This window comes from Lactuca serriola, chromosome 6, assembly GCF_051521515.1.
Source record: "Lactuca serriola cultivar US96UC23 chromosome 6, Lser_US96UC23_V15, whole genome shotgun sequence".
In the NCBI taxonomy this organism is placed as follows: domain Eukaryota; kingdom Viridiplantae; phylum Streptophyta; class Magnoliopsida; order Asterales; family Asteraceae; genus Lactuca; species Lactuca serriola.
In genome coordinates this window covers 22,063,125-22,085,368 of record NC_136413.1, presented here as the reverse complement: position 1 = coordinate 22,085,368, position 22,244 = coordinate 22,063,125, and the positions used below count along the sequence as shown (strand labels likewise).

At 36.8% G+C, this 22,244-nt stretch overlaps 1 long non-coding RNA gene across 1 annotated transcript; it reads right to left on the bottom strand.

The window, feature by feature from the left end:
* Nucleotides 1-309: 309 nt before the first annotated feature.
* On the bottom strand, nucleotides 310-712 carry LOC145058742 (uncharacterized). Its single transcript, XR_013686490.1, has 3 exons — nucleotides 623-712; nucleotides 475-532; nucleotides 310-343 (listed from the first exon to the last, which is right to left on the bottom strand). It is a non-coding gene; the product is annotated as an uncharacterized LOC145058742 (long non-coding RNA).
* Between the last annotated feature and the right edge of the window lie 21,532 nt (nucleotides 713-22,244).

Genomic DNA, 22,244 nt, shown 5'->3' with positions numbered 1-22,244 from the left:
CTTTGTGCAACACAAAACACACCTGGTTAGGCAATGCTCTTAGAGAAATGATCAATTCAGCAGGATGATCATCTCCGTCTCTACCTGCACGTACCTTTCCAGGTGTAGCATCTAAAACCCAAACCTTAAAAAATAATAACAACAACTTATAATATTATTTATCCAGACATCACTTAATGACAAGAAACAAAACAGGGCCTTACTCTTACAGGCCTTGCAAGTGGCTTTGCAGCTTGTTCGACAATGCTCAGTGAAACTGGATCATAATAATAAGTATGAAAACCAAGGAAAGAGAGCACTAGTATAGTTTTAACTTCCATTTTGCCCCACCAGCTTTACCAACCTGATAATTATACACAAGTGAAATCCAAATCAAAATCTAAAAACACAAACTCAACTCAATCTAGATACAGAATACTTGAAACAAAGCTTAAGAAGTTTCGATGACAAAAGGCAAAAAGGAAGATCACTTACAGCAGCAACAGATTTGTTGTCAGGGTGATCTTCTTTGAACTGCTTTCTAAAGTCCTCCCTTTATAACATTAACAAGAGGAAAAATATTTAAACTTTGGAAATGGAAGTAAAACATGAAGGTAGTGATAAACGAAGAACAGCTACTAACATGAACACAAAGAAGGCGCTAGCGGGTCTCTTGGGTTTATTGGGATCCTTAGCTGCTTTCCCCTTGGCTGCAGTCTTCTTTACAGCCAACCTAAAATTACAACAAACAATTGTTAAAAAGTACCGAAATCATGATCCTGAGGAAGAACAAAAACCTAATTTCATTGAAGATGAAAAAAAAATACAACATTAAACCCTAGCAGATGGTATGTTTTAAACATACTTAGATTAAATCGTACTTGGTATCGGCTTTCCTCGTAGCGCCGCTTGATTTGCTTCCTTTCATCGTTTTATCCTGAATGAAACAACCGAAACAACAAACTAGGTCAAAAATCGAAGCGAAAATGGTTGTAAATGAAAAAAATTAGAGTCGACATCGAGGAAAAAGAGGAAGAAAACATACCTAGTTAGCAAAAAATCTAGGGTTAGGGTTTGATTCGTTTGCGATTGGGGGATACTGGGGTAAGGAAATCGACTTATAAATGGCTACGATACGTCAGCAATAGAACTATTTGGGCGGGAAGATTTTCATTCCAAGAGGGCTTGATTATGTTCATGATTTTGGGCCCATTTTGGATAAAACAATGGGGCTTCATTGGTGGCCGTGGTGAACCAGAGAGAAGACAAGGGGTGGTGGGTGTCTAGGTTGTTGTTGAACAGTAGGGGTAGAGAGAGAGATAGAGAGAGAGAGAGAGACTTACAGTTGGTCGTGTATTACCTGCATCAAATTGAAATTAAGGGAATGTTGATAGGGCGGAGGTGGTGAATGAGATGTTTGGTGATACTGATAAGAAGGAGATCAAGTAGAGATCCGATGAACGAGATGTTTGATGATACTGAAGATGAAGATGACGGACCTAGGGCTTTTTCTTGCTAAGTAGAAGAGGCGGGGGGATTAATTTTGGGATTCAATAGGCGGGGGTAATTTTCGTCGATTTCATTTCCCGCCTAAAACGCGTGTTTCACTTAAAATTATAAAGCGACACATTCACATGACGCACATTTTATGAAAGGTGCCCTCCGCATTTCTTTTTTTTCTTTTCTGACACTAATTTTAGGGCGCGCAAAAATGCGTGCCCTCTATCCTTCAAATTTTGCAAAACTGACATTATCTTTTAGGGCACTTACAAATGCGCGTCGTCTATCAGCGAGTGTCATTGTTTGCGCGTCATTAAAGGGCTATTTTCTTGTAGTGTTTCATTTTGTATGAATCAGATTGTTGAATTTTATTTTGATTCTTAACAAACTTGTTCTTTTGTTTCCTAATGTTATTTGTCGTCTTCTTCATTTGTGTTTCATATTCTGAGATGACCTTTCCTTTTCCCTTGACATCCTTGTTAGGATTTTGCTTTGGTTGAGAATGAGGAGGATGGGATTTGGAATCGAAAAAGGCCTTTCAATTCTTGTCACTACTAGATTTAGGACCGAAACCGCTTCTTTGGTTCGTTTGACTACACGATTGGCAGTGAGTGCATGGATCAGAGTTAGTCTTTGCGGACATAATTGGAGTTTTGGGACTGCCAAAACTGCTTACGCTCATTGAGATTCTTTTTATATCTTCTGTTCCGCTGTTGTTTTTGTTCAACAAGCTGCTTTTGAGACTTGTGAATGTTTTCTTTTGGCTTCGATCTTTCTGCATGAGTTTCTCTCTTCAATGAAGAGGTTTTGCTTGTTGCCTTTTCAAGCTCGCTTTGAATTTCATTAGTACCACTTGTTCTTGGTACATCAAAGCTTGTAGACTTGTTGAGTGGTTTTCCCACGTATCTGCCTTTGACTCTCCATGAAGTTCTTTCCGATAAACCGACAGTTTCATCTACATTGTCAATTGGAGAAGACCAAAAATAATCATCATAGCCACCTGCGTTGTCTTCGTTTACTAAGGTTGTAAGTTCGGCGATGTGTTTCTGAGTAACTCCTGTTGTGGCGTATACCTGATTTGGTACTGTTTGTACCTTTTGATATAACACAACCTTTTCTTTCAGAACTTTGAATTTTTCTTGGGATATCCGAGCGAACTCAACTGAATTTTCAAATATAAGACCTTTGGTAGATTCGCTTTTGACAAATTGTAAATAGTCAACTTCATCCTCTACAGATATTTCACTCATATCATTGTCCTCGTCAAATTCAGAAGTGTTTTCCACATTTATCTTGTTTTCTAAACTCAACTTGGCACTCAGTGAGTTAAATTTCTGCATGGTTTGGGTCTTGATTTTTAATTTATTGTTTTCTTCCAATAGGTTTCTAAGCATGTCCTTATGGTCTTTGGACTTGATAAAGGACTCGATTTTGTCCAGAACGAGAGCTGAAAAATTAACGGTGAAGAACCGTTATCCGTTGCCAAGGATCGATGATTTTTTCGATCAGCTGTAGTGTGCGTCTTGCTTTTCCAAGATTGATCTTCGTTCAGCGTACCATCAGATGACGATTCGGGATGAGGATATACCGAAGACAGCTTTCAGGACTCGGTATGGGCATTATGAGTTTGTGGTGATGCCTTTTGGGCTAACAAATGCCCCAGCAGCGTTCATGGATCTCATAAATACGGTATGTAGACCGATGGTGGCTCAGTTGATGATTGTTTTTATTGATGATATCCTGGTCTATTCTAAGACCAAGGAGCACCATGATCAGCATTTGAGGGAAGTACTGGACACCCTGAGGGCAAAGAAGCTTTATGAAAAGTTCTCCAAGTGTGATTTATGGCTGCAAGAAGTACAGTTTTTGGGGCATATCATCAATCAAGAGGGTATTTCGGTTGATCCAGCCAAGGTTGAGGTGGTGCTACGGTGGGAGGTACCAAAGAATGCATCAGTGATCCGTAGCTTCTTGGGTTTAGTGGGCTATTATCAGAGGTTTATCCAGGATTTCTCCAAGATAGTTATGCCATTGACCCGCTCGCCCAAGAAGAATGTGACATTTTGGTGGGGTACGGACCAGCAGTTGGCTTTTGAGACCCTGATACGGAGGTAATGCGAGGTCCCGATCCTAGTACTACCCGAGGGGTTAGACGATTTGGTGATGTACTGCGACGCATCGATTTCAAGGTTAGGTGTTGTACTGATGTAGAGGGGGCATGAGATAGCTTACACATCGAGGCAATTGAAGCCTCATGAGGCGAATTACCCCACTCATGACCACGAGTTGGGGGCGGTGGTGTTTTCCCTCAAGATTTGGAGGCACTATTTATATAGAGTACGGTGCACCATTTATACCGATCACAAGAGTTTGAAATATTTGATGGATCATCATAACCTTAACATGCAACAAAAGAGGTAGATGGATGTGCTGAATGATTATGATTGTGAGATCCTATACCATCCAGGGAAGGCCAACGTGGTGGCCGATTCTTTGAGCCGTAAGGCAGCAAGGTCCTCGATTAGGAACATTTGTATGAGGATGACTATGATTTCTCCTTTGTTGGATATGATCAAAGAGGCCCAAGTCGAGGTAGTGATGAAAGGGAATTGGAAGATAGAGAAAATTCAGGGACAATATCCTTTTTTTGTTAAGGATAGTCGTGGCCTCTTGACTCAGTGTGGCCGGGTGTGGGTATCGGTGACTGGGGGACTGAGACAGAGGATATTAGAGGAGGCACACAAGTCCAATTTCTCTATACACTCAGGGAATACGAAAATGTTTAGGGACTTGAGACTGAGTTATTGGTGGCCCTACATGAAGTGGGAGATCGTCTGGTTCGTGGAGCGGTGCTTGACCTGCAAGAAGGGCAAGGCCGACCATCAGCGGCCACATGGCAAGGTACAACCACTACCCATTCCCATGTGGAAGTGGGTAGAGATCACTATGGACTTCATCACGAAGTTACCTAGGACTACGAGGGGTGTGGATGCCATATGGGTGATCGTAGACAGACTGACGAAGAGTGCCCACTGTTGGATAAGGTGTCTAAGTCCATAACTTATTTGGTATATACTTGACCCGACCGGCATGGTCCATTTGGGTTGCACTTCACCCAAACTGTTTATGGATAATTTTATGAGAATTCTATACTTACGATTTATTAATATATTATAAGTTATAATATATTAATATAAAGTCATGTTATTTAATTAGTTTTAATCTTGAATTATTTATGAATTAATTTAGTGATTAAAAGGAAGACTAATTAAATCATGGGCTATTATATTTATATGGTGTGGGCTAATGCTCATTTGTTAATGGGCTAAGCTTATATGGAAGTCCATGGATGATCCATGGAGCTTTTAACCCATGGATCCTTGGAAAGGAAAAGACATGGGTTATTAGGGTTTCACCCTAACCATGCACACTATATAAACAAGCTTATGTTCCATGAAAAAGCACCCTAGTGTGTGTGTGTGTTAGGTGTGGCCGATTTCTAAGAGTGTGTATACTCTCTCATAAAGTTTTCCAATTTTGTGGTGATTTGTGATTTCCATTTGAGGCATTCACATTATTGGTGCTTGGCTCTCAAACTCCAAGGAATCAACACTCATCAAAAGGTATGTAATTCATCTAGTTCCTTTTATGTTTAAAAGTTCCCCATGCCATGCTAGATAAGTTATAAACCTTGGAAAACAAAATTTGCATGTATTTAGACAACACATAGATCCAACGTTTATTAGGGTTGCATGTACACTTAGGAAGTGTTAGAATGCTCAAAACCCAACAGTGGTATCAAAGCCTAGGCTTGTTTGTTTGACACTTGATGCAAAATAGTGAAAAAAGTCGAATTTTTGTTGTCTACCTGATGAACTCGCCGAGTCCATGGGGGGACTCGCCGAGTTCACGTGTAAACTCAACCTACTCTTCGAGTAGGTTCGTGCACTCGGCGAGTAGGAGCCTCAGAATGGAGATTTTCGACTTTTGCGGCTGGAAATGGACTAGAAACATTACCCTAAACTGTTTTGGTGTTTTAAAACTTGTTTTAGTTGGTGTAATGGTTGTTCTAATCCATTTACAATAGATTATATCAAAATTTTATGCTTTGTATGTGTTCATATAATTCTTGAAACTTTGATGATCATGTTCATGTTCTTATGAATTTAGAAGATGATAGGAATTATTTGCTGAATTGTTTAGGATTAATTCTTGATCATTTATGTATTTTAATGTAGTCCATAATTTGTCCTCAAGTTATCGATATCCAAAGGTCACTTCTTTTAAACACACATTTAAACCACATAAGTTACATAAAAATGAAGAGTCTTCATTTTTATGAACCTTTAATTCATAAGTTATGAAATGAAAAGTTTTGGATAGTTACAAAACTTGCCCTCAAGTTTTGGAATTTGTAAACTTTTACACACTTTAATAAACTTTAATTCCAACCCTTGAAGTTTTAAAAGTTAAAATTCTACCCTTATACTATTTTAAGATTAATGGTTAATATATATATATATATATATATATATATATATATATATATATATATGTATGTATAAGAACAAGTCGTTTTATCGTTAGTAGGCCTCATTCACGAAGCCGGTCTATTAGGGGGTATAACGTTGCTGCCTATAAAATGGCAGCTTAATGGGTTTCCACTCTCACCCACCGCTTCCTTGATCGGTGGAGGGTCGTTAGCCGAACGAGTAGGAAAATGACTTTAAATCCTCCTTAAAAGTATAATGATTATTATAAAGTAATTAAATATTTTAATTCCCAATCTTAGTTACTTTAGGAAAAATGTGAACATGGTGCTAGTCCATGGAATTCACACTTTGTACCTTACCAAGTCGTTAGTGGAGCATGTGTTGTTAACCGGCACACTAGCTTGGACTAGTAAGGATCACGAAGGGTGACTTAATGTTTGTCATAGATCAATGGAGTGTGTGTGGTTAACCGACACATTGATTAGGTGATAATATTAAGGGTACCAAGTGAATTAGTATGGTTATTCACACCTTGTTTTGTGATCCTCAGCATCCCAGTCACAAAACTTGAAGGGCATACTCGAGATTGAAACATGCCATTGAAACGTTCAATGAATCTCAAAATATTTAGGAATTTCAAACCCAGGAAAAACCTAATAAAATTATTTCGTTTTCATGGTGGAAATTGGTGAATCGTCATTCGCCTACCTTCAAATATCTTATAGCTTGGATTACGGCATCCCTCTTTCAAGTTATAAAATATTGTGTTGGGTCTTAGCCTTAATATTTCATATTGGGTGTTATATTAAGGACTTGAATCAACTAACTTGATTTTCTCCCATTGTAGATGTCTGGTTCAGACAACTATGATCTTCCCAAAATGCTTGGAACAAGCTTTCCTCTTGAAGATGATGTCCCTCAACATCATGCTTCACTTCCTCCACCTCCTCCATTTATTCTCCCTGACCCACAAGCTCGAAGACTTGAAAAGTTCAAGATCACTCAAGCCCTACTGGCAATGAAACATAAAGATGGAAACCCTGTGTGCACTCATGTCTTAGAAATAAAGTCACACATTGACAGGTTGAGAATGATAGGTGTCGATATCTCAAGTAAGCTGGTTGCTGACTGGGTTCTTCAGACACTTCCGGAGTCATATAGTGAGTTCATTAAGGACTACTATGTGACAGATCACGACATGACTCTTATTGATCTTTCTTATTTGCTCATTGCTGTTGAATCATAAATGTTTTGGCGCAATGGAAAAGTAAATATTGGTGAAAAATCAAATTCTCAAACTTCCATGGACATGGATGATGACAACATTGGAAGTCCAGAAAAGCTTTCTCTTCCCAATGGAAAGGGATCGACCTTGGTCAACCTGGTTGACCGAAAGGTAAAGGGAAAGTCTAAGTCTGTGATTGTCTCGTGTACCATTCCCAAAGAGTCTATACGTTTTTATTGTCATAAGAAGGGACATTGGAAGCCAAGCTGCCCTGAATACCTGAAAGATTTGAAAGCAAAAAGAGACAAAATGGTTGACTCTGCTTCAAGTAAGTACACTATCTAACTTTGCTGAAGTTCCTAATTGTTGATTCTTATTACATGATGTGACTAGATTGCATCTTGATGTTTAGCAGGATCAAGCAAAAGGAAGGAAGCTTAAAAGAAGAGTATGTTGAATCTGATCGCGAAAATGGATTTCTATCGCATGGTTCGAGGATCGGATTTTTGAGCTACTACTTAGAAGTTATGATAGATTGCTAGGGAATATGTAATAGCATAGTTTCCATTTAAAGTTACATTGTAAGGAATATTTTTCTGCATTTTAATAAAGAAATAAAAATTTTGTTTATTTTATTTTATATTATATCCCCTTACAATGGCACTTATGGAAAATTGATGTTTGTATGTTTCTAGCAATATTGGAAAAATGGGTTTGATTCTCTCATTTGTGGTAGTGTCTAAATTTAACACATGAGGAAAGTTTCTCATCACCCAAGTTTCAATTGGATGGAAACTTGGAATCATACAAGTTGTATTGTATGATGGATGAGAATTTTCATCTTTGGAAAATTAAGACTAATTCCTTATGTGAACAAGGATAGGACTAAAGGGATCGAGTACACATGCTTGTGCACTGGTCAAGTCCACCACAAAGATTGATAAGACTATTCGTCATGATTTGCTAAAGCTTAGTAAATATGGCTATACTTATAAGGTTAAGTAGAATTCTGAAGCATTGAAAACTTTTCAATGTGTGACAGAACGAATGGGAAATAATCAAATTAGGCAGAAAAATAAAAGTTTCTCAAATCTGAAAAGATAGGAGAGTACTTTAGTATCGTGTTTTATGACCATCTTAATGATTAAGATACCATATCACAAATTCATACTCTAAGGACATCTTAGTGCATTGTTATGAATAAGAAGAGGGCTCATTAATTGTTGGAATGGTTAAAATCAAGAGAATGAGTCATACTTCGTTCCAAAACAATTCTTAGAGTTATACTCCAGGATTATAACATTGAGTGACATAAAATAAGGTTTAAAAAACTTATCAAATGTAGTGTAAAATGTTTTCTACTCTTGTACATTTGAAATTGATAAGTTGTGATGTCTTGGATAAGACAAAGACCAACTAAGACTAAGTGTGTGAAGTGTTAGTATTGATAAGAATCCGCACTATCCCTTGAATATTTGTTTTTTCAAGGAATGGTCCTTGACTAGGGAAACTTATATGTCAAGAGGACAGTGGGAGTCTTAAAGATCCTGAAAGGATTTTAAGATTTAATCAAGAGTAAAACCTGAGTTTTACCACTAGCACACGACTTAAGGTTGGCAACCTATTAAGTTGACATAATTCTAGTTTCTGTGTTTGTTCCTATTAAGTTGACTACGCATATGAGTTCTGTTAGTTCTAAATTGTGAGCATAACAGCTTGGAAGCATTGGTGGGCCTTGTGCTACCAGGTGACAAGAAATTAAGATTTAACAAGTTCAACCCATGTAAGGCTGAATTTGTCACTAACCTTGTCTTGTGATTATGGTTTTGACAAATTCACATGGATAGGAACTCATACACCATAAAATCTAAGTGTCATAAGGTTTCTCTCCAATTCATGAGAATGATGGTGAGGAAATGCTTTCACTAAGTAGATTTTAAGTAGATAGCAATTGTGTTATTTGCATTTTCAAAAGTCGTTAGTGGAGCGTGTGTGGTTAACCGGCACACTAACATGGAGTTGTGAGAAATGGAAAAGGTCTAAACAATTGAGACTATGATTACGGCATCCCTTTTCATAGTTCTGGAAATTGTTTAGACACACATGTGAGCTATCTAATGAAAGGTGTATGAATCTAAATTTTAGAAGTCCAACCGATTTCTGAAAACATGTCAAAGCTAGTGGGAGCATAAGTGTTATGCTAATAATCATCATGTTAGTAGGAGCATGATAATTATGATTATTATTATTGCAAGCTAGCAATGTTAATTATAGAAAAACAAAAGTTTCAATTCGTGAAGTTGCAGGGGTTGAAAAATTGTTTTGCTATAATTAAGGGAGGGGAAATTATACTTCAATTCAATTCTAAAAGCTTAGATTGAGATTTTAATCATCTTTAGTCAAGGATATATATATATATATATATATATATATATATATATATATATATATATATATATATATATATATATTTTATGTTGGAATGGTTCAACTTAAAGAAATTCTATGTATATTGCATTATTAAAATTCGATTGTGACTACGGCATCCCTCTTCATAGTTAAATTTTGAAAAAATGGCAAATAAAAAATTTTGTAGCAAAAGGCTGGTCTAGTATCATGTCTTTATGTGAGACATCATGAATCGTGTCCCATATGCTTCGGATATAGGATTGATTTCATGTGCTATAATATTCATCCTTTCTAAAATTTTCAAATGCTCAGGGCATTTAGAAGGGAAAAGTCTAGAACTGGATATGACTAAAGTGATTAAGCAATTGTCGAGGACAATCTGAGGTTTGCCAAAGATTGGTTGCTCAGGGACATTTGGAAGTATAGTGTTAATTTTAGCAGGACCATATTGACATTTTTTGAAAAGAGGCAACTCTTGTTTAGAAGTGATAGTCAAAATGGGACTATGGAAATGTCTCCATAGGTGGAAGTTATTCAATCTGTGTAAGATTAGAAAACCATAATGCAAGAAGGATGTTCAAAGCAATGTACTTTCAATATGAGAATTCGTTTCCATAGAGTTGATCTCCTTTGGAATCCTCTGTAATGACTGATGACAAGGTTTTGGTGACCTTGTGCATAATCATTTTGAGAGGATCAGTGCATATAAGTTTAAAATATAACAGATTTTTGGTAAATGGTAGGAATTAGGAATTTTTACATTTACAATAAGGATTTGGGATTATGAAATGAGCATCATTGGAATCATGTTCAATTGATCTATTTCACAAAGTAAAGATCATAGACAAACATAGTGTGCATACTTGGAGTATGGCATAACTATTGTTTAGAAAAACAAAGTGTACATGCTAGGAGCATGGGATAACTGTTGTTTTATTCAAGTATTAAGTTGATTATTTGAAACATTATACAATCAATAATGTGTAATCAATATGGTGATAAATAAAAGGTGGTTTTATTTATATTTAAAAGGGTTCTGAGACCATATTGGATTCGATTATTATTGTGTTTCAATTTGCATGTTTTGACTTCCGGAATAGCTTAGTTATTCTTTCCGAATGACTAAGTTATTTAAACACTCCACAGTTGTTCATATGTTGGAAGTAGGTATGAATTAAGACTGTCATGAATTGAGGTTGTAGATGGCTAAATGTGTTTAGACATAGCAATGGTTGCTACAACATTCATGACTGCTCATAAGTTATGAGTATTGGAATTAACCCACGCTCACTTGTATCACTTCATGGAATTTATCTCGAGTGATCGTGAGACGATAATATCTTATAAGTCTTCAAGCCTAGAGATATGAGTTGTTACCTATGAGTTGGTTGTGCATTGATTGCACGTAAACGCATCAGTAACTTGATGTTATAAAACGTACCTTTGTGTACAATTCAACAAGTAGTAGAACAAGCATATGAGTCGAAGTTTATATGTTCCTTCTAGAAATAGAAGCGATATCTGGGCCCCTCGATGATTTTTGTGTTGAACCATGTACCGGGCCCGGTCAGAACTAAATTGATGTGTTCAGTTAAGTTCTTTGTCAAACAAATCGGAAATCGAGAAACAACTGCCAGACAATAAGTAAGACATTGTTCCATGTATTTGTCCGGCTGATATCATGAGAACAGAGGACTATATGATCACTTATCTAAAATGGCGCTTCATAGTTCAACAGAGTTTTCGAGAGCTACGATTGTTGGTTGGTTCCTGAATTAATATAGGAAAATACAGTTATTAGACTTATCCAAGTGGGAGACTGTTGGATAAGGTATCTAAGTCCATAAATTATTTGGTATATACTTGACCCGACCCGGCATGGTCCATTTGGGTTGCACTTCACCCAAATTGTTTATGGATAATTTTATGAGAATTCTATACTTACGATTTATTAATATATTATAAGTTATAATATATTAATATAAAGTCATGTTATTTAATTAGTTTTAATCTTGAATTATTTATGAATTAATTTAGTGATTAAAAGGAAGACTAATTAAATCATGGGCTATTATATTTATATGGTGTGGGCTAATGCTCATTTGTTAATGGGCTAAGCTTATATGGAAGTCCATGGATGATCCATGGAGCTTTTAACCCATGGATCCTTGGAAAGGAAAAGACATGGGTTATTAGGGTTTCACCCTAACCATGCACACTATATAAACAAGCTTATGTTGCATGAAAAAGCACCCTAGTGTGTGTGTGTAAGGTGTGGCCGATTTCTAAGAGTGTGTATACTCTCTCATAAAGTTTTCCAAATTTGTGGTGATTTGTGATTTCCATTTGAGGCATTCACATTATTGGTGCTTGGCTCTCAAACTCCAAGGGATCAACACTCATCAAAAGGTATGTAATTCATCTAGTTCCTTTTATGTTTAAAAGTTCCCCATGCCATGCTAGATAAGTTATAAACCTTGGAAAACAAAATTTGCATGTATTTAGACAAACATAGATCCAAGGTTTATTAGGGTTGCATGTACACTTAGGAAGTGTTAGAATGCTCAAAACCCAACACTCACTTCATCCTAATTCCTAAGAGTATATCCACGGAGAAGTTGGCGGGTATTTATGACGAGAGGTGGTGGCTAGGCACGGGGTGCCAGTGTCAGTGGTCTCTGATATGGATGTGCGGTTTACATCCAGGTTCTGGAAGAAGTTCCACAAGGAACTAGGTACTCAGCTACATTTTAGTACGGCGTATCACCCCTAGACTGATGGCCAGAGCGAGAGGACGATCTAGACACTGTAGGGCATGCTTCGAGCATGTATGTTGGATTTTAGAGGTAGTTGGGACACGTACCTCCCACTGGTATTGTTTTCGTACAATAACAGTTATCATGTCAGTATCAACCGAGCTCCATTTGAGATGTTATATGGATGGAGGTGGAGGACCCCAGTTTGTTGGGACGAAGTTGGGCATCGGGTCATCGGGAGCACTGAGGTAGTGCTCAAGACTATCGGCCTGATTCAGCAGGTGCATGACCAGCTGCAGGTCGCGTAGAGCCGTCAGAAAAGTTATGCTGACCGACGGCGATTGGATGTTGAGTTTCAGTGGGGGGTTTTGTGTTGCTGAAAGTGTCACCTGGATAGGGATTATTAGGTTTCGGAAGAAGGGCAAGTTGCGGCCTCGGTATATAGGCCCGTTCAAGATCACGGTCAGGGTGGGCAAGGTGGCATATCGCTTGGATTTGCCAGAGGAGCTTATCCAGATTCACAACACCTTCCACATGTCTCAGCTTCGGAAGAGTGTCACTAACGAGTCCGCAGTCATCTCGTTGGACAATATTCAGGTGGATAGGAGCCTGGACTACATAGAGAGGTTGGTTGCCATCTTATATAGGAAGATGAAGGGTCTTCGGAACAAGGAGGTGAAGCTGGTAAAGGTAAAATGGCAGCACCGAAAAGGCTCCGAATGGCCTTGGGAACCGAAGGAGGAGATGCAGGAGCATTATCCCAATCTATTCGTAGCTACGGACTTCAAGGAGGAAGTCTAGTTCAAGTGGGGGAGAGTTGTAAAACCCCAAATTAGGTACACCTTTGAAACCCTTGAAAATAAATTAATGGACAAAAATGGTCCCTCTCGTACGTTGGGCATACCTAAGGGTACGCTTAGCGTACTATGGAGAAGGATCGCGAAGGAGCCTTGCGTACGCAGGGCGTACGTAAGGGTACACTGGGCGTAAGCAACATAGGGCCAAAACCCTAAATCTCATACTTGACCCCTATTTAAACACCTTTTAGCCTCTTAGACCAAACCCTATCAGTCTATTTAGCCTCATTTCGTCCACTTACAACTGAGATATTGTGTGAGAGAGTTTTGAGCATAAGGAGTGAGTTTTTGTGGCCATTTTAGAGTTCATTCAAAGAAGAAGGATTTGCTAAGCAAGCGTGGGTGGCTTGGTGCTTCAAGAATCTGCATCTAGGTCACTTTACAAAGCTTCTGGAGGTATAAAGCTATGAACTTGCCATCTTATTCATTTGATTTAGCTATGGTTTTCTATTTTTGTCCCTTTGGTTGATTTTGGACCTCCTCTTGTGAGTTAAGCAACTCCAGAGGATGGAAATGATAGATTTGAGGTCCCTTGGTCCTTTTGCAACATAAAATTGGAGTCTTGGTGGGTGTTTTGACCTCATGCATGGGTTAAGAACCTTATAAAGGTCTTAATGGGGGTGTTAGGAGCATATGATACATGCAAAGGAATAAAGTTGCCAACTTTATGCCCTAGGTCGTCTTAATGAGCTTAGATCTGACTTTTAGACATGTGGGAATCGAGTATTAAGCACTTAATGGAACAAGTGCTTAATATGTTAGTACATTGGGCGTAACCCAGTGTATGTGGCACGTAAGTCCCTGAGCCCCAGTATGTTGCGCGAACCAGGGTGGTACGCTAAGCGTACGCATCTCAGATGGGCTTGAATCTTTTTTGGGCCTTGAGCTATTGGGCCTCATTTAGTTATTGGACTTGGTTGCATTCTGAGAATAGTGGGCCATTTTATATATTTTGGGCCATTGGTCTTATGGTAGGGCCTTATTAGGCCAAGAGGCCCATTAATGATTTTGGGAATGGACTTTGGGCCCATTAACAAAGAAAAGACATTTGGGTCTTTTTGGAAGGACTCGGGGCTTGGGTTTCCCTTTGATTATGTGATGTCCTAACATGGATTAATTGTGTGGCTCATCACGGGAGGCTACAGACAGTTAGGAGAGCAGTTTTCGGATTCTTCGAACAGATGTGAGTCACCTCACCATACCAACGGGTCTAAGGCACTAAGGCCGACCAATTTCTTGATATGTAGGGTCCTAGCTGAAATTGTATTATTTGGCATGATAGTTGGTATGAGCTAAGTAATATGCTAGTAGTATGTGTGGTATGTATATATGGAAGACCATAGGAAAGCCCAAGACACTTGGATGTAAGACCATGTAGAGAGCTCATGGCTTTCCTATCAAAGACCATAGGAGAGCCCATGGCACTTAGGAGTAAGTCCATGTGGGGAGCCCATGGCATCCTGGAGTAAGACCCTGGGGACGAGCCCACGACCTCCTTATCTTTTGTATGCATGGCTTATGTGATATGTATAGTTGTTTTAGCTAGTATGATATGTGGTATGTGGTTTGTGTGTGGGTATGCTCTGGGGAACTCACTAAGCTTTCAGTTTACCGTTTACGGATTTGTTACAGGTAGATCTGAGCCCAAGGGCAAGGGCAGGACGTGATGGCGCGCCATGCACACTCTCTCTCTCTCTCACCGATATGATATGGGACACTGATGTTTTTAAATAAAGTTGTAATGAATGTGGATTTAAAAAAATTTGTATTGAATTTCATGGTTTATGCAAATGTGTTTGATTAATTAAAAATGAAAATTTTTTTTAAAAAATTTGGGTCATTACATTCCTATTGTTCTGATGGAGAGAAGAACCTATGATTAGCTTTTTGGGAAATTTCAAAACGAACATTTCCAACGAAATCTTTCAATTTCTTACTTTATTATGTTCAACTCAATGTCATCCTCTATCCCTCGAGTACATTGAGTGTACAAAAATGGCTTTAACAAAGTTTTACTTATTTGTATTAACGACTACTATAGAAGGAATGTTTTATGTGATGCTAACGATTTGTAGCTCCAAAATGTTTCAGTTTATGCTTCTACCTATTATCTGGATATACCAAGAAAGATGTACGGTCTAATGAGGATACTATGACATATTTATTCATGGGTGGGGCAAGCTATTCCATTCTGGTTCACGGTTTCTCTTAGCTATATGGTTCATTCGGAGGAGAGATCGAGCTTCAAGAAATAATGAATGATCTTATCAATACACAAATGTATAACTCTCCGGGAATTTGAATTGCGCTCATAATCAACAGTGTAGGAATTGAGTTCAAGCCTTCCCAAACTCATTCTCATCAATGGACTCCTGACGTATACGAAGGAGTACGGTTAGTTTACGCAATTTAATTTGGATTTATCTTTCAAACACGATAAATTCCTCTTTATCAAATTTAAAATTTGATTTTATTCTAGGGAAAAAATATCATAATGATTATTTTCTTTCTTTTGTAACAATTACCACAACTGTATTTGCAATATAAATATATGACCAAAAACAGAGACGAAAACCCGACAAGCAACAAAAATATTTCCCATAAAACATAAATATACTCACGTACAACATATATACAAAGATTTCTACAATTTTCCTAAATTATTAATAAATAAATTTTAACCTTTTTAAGGGGTGATGTGGATATATTGAATTTGTGGTGCTCCGATAGCCCATGTTCTACCCAATATTCCTAGATTAAGTAGACTACTAGATATAGAAGTGAAAAAGTTGAAGGAAAGTATTAAGAAAAAAAAAAGTTAGTCAAGGCTTAATATGAAAAGATGTGATCCACTTGGATTTTGGTAGAATGGTTGTTAGATAGTAAAGTTGCTTAAAATGTCCCTGTCTTGTTTCTGTTTAACAAAATCATCTTCTACGTACACAAGTAAGGATATATAGCCGATCAAATTTATATTTATGGTTTCCTTTGTTTCATAGATGTCAATTTGTATGTGTGATGTTATCATCTTTCCATAGTTTATAATGCTTTTTATAAAAACTAAAAAGTAGACAAAACTATACAATTGGTTTTTATGATTTATATTTTTTTTATTACACGCATCGTTCTTGTATCAATTTGTAATGTGGTTGGTACATCATGTAAATGATATTTATATTATTTTTAATTTATTTTAATTAAAAAAATAAATAGATTGAATCCCACCCATCCACCCTCGAAACACTTATAATCATATCCATCACTTCACTCTCTCACACATACACACACAAGAACCAAGTTGATGGATCGTAAATTCGAAACTGACTCAACAAAACTAAAGTTGGCTTGGTGGGTTTGAATTTCAGATAAGGGATTCGGTTTTTTAGAACCTTAATAGGATAAATAAGCATTTGGTGTTCAGGTTTTGCTTCCGAACGTTAGAGTGATAGATGCCTTTTGATCAGATTTGTTGGGGCACCGAGTGACGACCCTGTGGCAATAGAAGAATTCGACGGTTGGATTTTAGGGTTATGGTTTCATGTTGGTATGTTGAGTACATATTTGATTAATAAATATGGGTTCAATCTTGAGTTCAGCTAATGGAAACAATTAATTACCTCTTAACACTTCATTATGTACTAACACATAGAAGGGTTGGGCTACTCTTGCTAATTTTTTGTATATTAAAGTTTCGGAGGGTTGGGTTGTTCTTGCTGATTTTCTGAATATTTAAGTTTCTATCACGTGGAAGGTAAAGTAACCAGGCAGTTCACAAGTTGAAGTTAACACAGGGTGGTATTTGTGTCGATGATGAGTGTTGATGATTTTGTATGGGTTTTGATTTGAACTCAAAGTTCGATGATCAGAGATTAACCCTACCTGAATAGTTCTATGAATAATAAGATAATAATAAATTTAGTTCCGCATGTAAATGTTGGATTTTATATAATCAAACAACATTCTAACACAAAAATATAAATTTCAATACTTCAAATTTTAATATAAATTTAAAAAATTATATTCACTTTACATTGTAAATATATAAATAATTCTAAATCACCTTTCTCATATATAATATTAGTTTCATAAATTAAGTTCACTTACGCTCCCACCACAATATTTGTACAACTGATAAACTTGTATATAAGAACATATATTCGCGTCTAGTTAATCTTGTTGTTATAGAAACTCATATACAATTAGTATATTATTTTACAAATGAAATAAGATATAAATAAAAAAAATTAAAACATATATTTTAAATGTCTTAAGCATTATATATATATATATATATATATATATATATATATATATATATATATATATATATATATATATATATATAGTATCGGCTCCACTCTGTTTGTAGGAAGGTCCTTCCGTCCGTCTTTGAGGATACCCGTAAGATACTGTTAGGTTGTGATGTAGGAATAAACCATTTCTAACGAAATATGTTTCTAACTTCATATTTAGAAAATTCAACCAAATGAACTAATAGCATCCGAATATAAATCAATATTACAACTATAATTAGATAACACTTTCAAAACATAGTGTTTAATGGGATTGCAACTTAAAGCATTATTATTAATAAGTAGATCTATCAACAACGCTACCTTAATAAAGAATGTAAACCACCATTAAAGCAAAATAATGATTATCACCTGAGAGTTAATTAACTATATGGGATGCTAAAATCTTATGAGTCATCTTTTAGATAATCTACCGTATAATAAAAAAAGAAGGAGCGTAAACATAATATTATACAAAAAAAAAATGAAAAAAAAATATTAAAAAAAAAAAAAAAACAAATGATCGAAACTTGCATTGTTGTGTTTTTTTAAGAGGGTGCATGAGGGATTTGAATAGAGACATAACCGAAATCCTCTCAACTAGGGATGTAGTGTTAGGGTAGCAATTTTGTACTGACAAAAGAACTTTGTGGGTCAGATTTGGAATTATGCACGTTCTCCCGGATACCCAACACACATATGTCGCCCGGGATTCGGGGAGAAAGAGTATGACATTACAAAGACCTTGGACTTTGACGCACTTCAATTTGACCACATTTGCCCTTCAGAAAGTCTTATTATGCTTTGGACGTACGCGTATCTACTATTTTCTTTTTAATAAAATTATATAATGATAAATAGCATAACGCTATGAAATCTTCCAATTCTATTTGATATTAAGTTATGAACATTATTATTCTACTCAAGTGGAATTTATAAAAATAATGAAAAATTAAATATCCTCCTACCATTTGTTCCTACTTTTCCTCCTACCATATCAAATATTCACGTGTGTCACATTTAATGAAATTAATAATCATTTAATCCACTTGTCAACATTTGATATGGTAGGAGGAAAAGTAGCAACAAATGGTAGGAGGATATTTAATTTCTCAAAAATAATAGCTATCTTATATACCTTAAAGAACTATAGATCTTGATATTATGTTTTTGTAGTGTTAGGTACTTAGGTTCAAAGATCATATATATGGCAACACTTATTTCATAAAGATTTAAGTAGGAACGAGTGTAATTTTGATGAAGGTAGTAAGTCGAAGAAAGAGCAATGATAAACTTTAGAAAGAATATTGAAAGTATAAACGGTAAGCCTTTGAACATCACAATTGACATCACATATACGTATAAATGATAGTCGAAAATATATGGAGTTAAAAGACACAATTAATAAGTACGATGTTCGAATTAAGAACCACAAGATAATATATAGCCATATTTGGTCTTGTCAAATGACAAGTTGGCCTCGTTAATAGATAGTTTAGATGAGTTTATGTAAAGGTTATTCAATTCGACAAATATTGGCCTCTACTTTTGGACCATTAAGTATTGGGCTCCTACTAATCTCTTAAAAAAACGCAGTCCACATGTTTGGGATTCATTGGATTTGATTATTTGTGAGTCACTATGCTTGACCTATCTAATATCTTTTCGATTTTACTTATCACGTTTTTAATATGTGAATGGTCGTTTGGATATCTATCATATGGTCAGTGATTAATTAGAAGCAGCTCATGCAACGAGTTTTTTAGTGTTTAGATCAAAATAACTAATAATTTATTTTATTTACTTCTTTTATATAGTGTTTTTTTTTTTTTAATGTTTTTAGTTTTTTTTTTATTGTTTTTGCATTACATATTCTATTCATTCTTTATCTTGGATCATATAAGGTACTTTCTTTTTTAACATAAGGTGTTTTGGAGTCTTGTGGTTGTGGATTAATTTGTTGTTGGGCTTGCGAGGAGTTATTGGACGGATCCATTTTAAAAGAATTGGGCTTGATGTGTTGAAGGTTTGGATGAGATGGACTCTTGAAGATAGGTCATGGACTCTTAAAGATGAGCTTGGACTATCCATTTTAAAGCTTGAAGATGATTGGTCCATTTTGAATCAAGTGATGTGTGGAGGGGACCAATGCAATCAAAAGTAATGGGAAGAGTAGTGGAAGAATAAACCAATAACATTCAAACTTTATTTGAGAGGGAGAGATCTCTCTCGCGCAACCCTGCATAGTCATCTACACAACTACCTTCTCGGGGGCATGTTGGTCATTTAGCTCATCATTTACCTTGGAGGTTAGGTCTTGCAGCACACACTTCGAATTTCCACCATATGAGCTGTCACACCCCCAAACCAGAACGGCGGAAACGTTCGGGGGCGGAGGACGTCATATTCAGTATCATAACAGTTCATAGAAAGGAAAGTACACACCACCATAATATAAATATATTTGAAAAGTTTACATGATTGTATATGTTACATGTTTGCAAAAGAAATCAAATACAAAATGGTGATCCAAAATATGTTACTAACGCCAGCGTGTTAGTCTTTAGAAGTAGTTGCTACCTGGTCTAGCGGTTTCCTGAGAATACAAGTTATTTCAAAGAAAAAGTGTCAACATTTAAGTTGGTGAGTTCATAAGTGGTGTTTTGAGAAAATGTATGCCATTCGAAAGTGTTTGTATGTTTTCCAGAAAATGTGGTATTTCAATTGTAATGAGTTATGATTCGTGTGTTGAAAATGAATGTATTAGATCCAGAAAATCCCATATTTTCCCTAATAGTTGAGATAAGATTTGTTGTGTTTTCCAAGAAAAACCCTTATTTTCTTATAAAAGTATGAAATGCATATGAATGTTCGTGATATAAGTTGCAACTAATTGTACCGAGAAAATCCCTTATTTTCCTATTAGTTGTTTGGTTTGTATACAGGAAAAACCCTTATTTTCCTGACATAACTGGCAGTCTCTAGGACCGAAAATCGCAAGCAAACGACGTGCTTGTAAGTTGTGTCATAGTTTTATATAGTAAAGCTATACGAAGATTTGCACTTGATAGATGAAGAATAGTTTTAATAGCTACTCGTTCATAAAAGCATAATACCATAATAATTGTATATCCGATGAGTTTTATAACCATACTAAACATAATATGCCTGTAGCGACGTTCTTCAGGCGTCGTAGCGTTATGACAATTGTCACCCCAAAAGACGGACTGTAGCTAACAGTCAGGGTGCGGGATCATGACTTCCCGTATAGATCTATACACATTTGACACGTTCTCCAAACGGGAGACTCTGGTTATAGACAGGACTTGTAGCGATACCTTTTATCAAAAAGGCAGTGTTTGAAGATGTACACGTCTCATGGATTCTCAACTAAGTCTGTATTAAAGTAGTAGTTTGTATGCAAAGTTTATCCTTTTTCACAATGTTTGACAAAGCATAAATCATAAGTTCTTTGAATGCATAAAATGATTTAGTAAAGAATGTTACCCTTGACATGATGTATTTGTATGCAAACGTATAAATAAAACATATTTTTATTTATAAACATATTGTATCCCAAGAGGGTAAAGTTGTGTTGTGAGGCGTTTTGCATGATAATGACCTCATAAGACAGTTAAGACAACAGTATGAAAAGTATATAAAAAGATCGATGTTTCACACGATTTTAGTCGTGTGTTTACTTGTATTTCCCCCCCCCCCCTAAAAGAGTATAAAAAGCATTTAAAAACGCATTTAAAGTGTGCTTGCAGGGGTATGAACTCACCTGATAGTTTGAAGATAGCGAGATGGAAAATCGGACAGAGTTTCGTCTCGGGAAACGGATTTTCCTCGGGATTCTCGGGAATCTCGGGAGTAAAATCGACCCTCGGGACTTGAGCAAAAAGATCAGAGCTTCGGGTTTGAACGGGCACGGAAAACGAGGCAAGATTGTGAGAGAGAGGAGAGAAATGAGCATTTTTCTCGGAAGCCCTCGCATCCTATTTATAGGAAGGCTGAACCGCCTCCGAACGCGGGGCGTACGCCCGTACGCAGCGCGTACGCGTACGTCATGCATGACCGAAGCCTCGACTGCCTCGGCTTCGGATGGGACGGGTTGCTGGGTACGCGGGTCGGATGGGACGGCGGGTCGGACGGGACAGCAGGTCGGACGGGTCGGATGGCTCGGATAGGGCGACGTGGACGACCAGAGGCCAAGTCTCTCGGGTACGCGGGGCGTACAGGGGTACACAGCGCGTACCCGGATGAGGACGCTGACTCCTCTTCGGATAAGGTCCGAAATTTTGATTTAAATAAATATATAATTTATTTAATAAACTTCAAAAATTCATATCTTCTTCATACGAACTCCGTTTTCGATGGTCTTTATATCCACGCGTAGGTGAGACTACGCTCTACAACTTTCGTTTAGACTCCGTTGGCAAATTCCGAAATTATTTTTATTATTTATTTTATAACTCAACGTGTTTAAGGAATTTCTTTGAAAATTCGTAACTTCTTTATCTGATGTCGGTTTTTGCCAGACTTTTTACCGCTGAAATACCATTGTTGAGACCTTCGATTCTCGCTTAGGTCATTCCGGCCAAAAGTCGCTCGATCTCCGATTCGAGGTTTTAGCTGTCTACTGCTATATTCGGATCTTGGAAAAATCATAACTTCCTCATACGAAGTCAGATTTGGACGTTCTTTTTGTGTACGCTCACGGTTTAATGTTA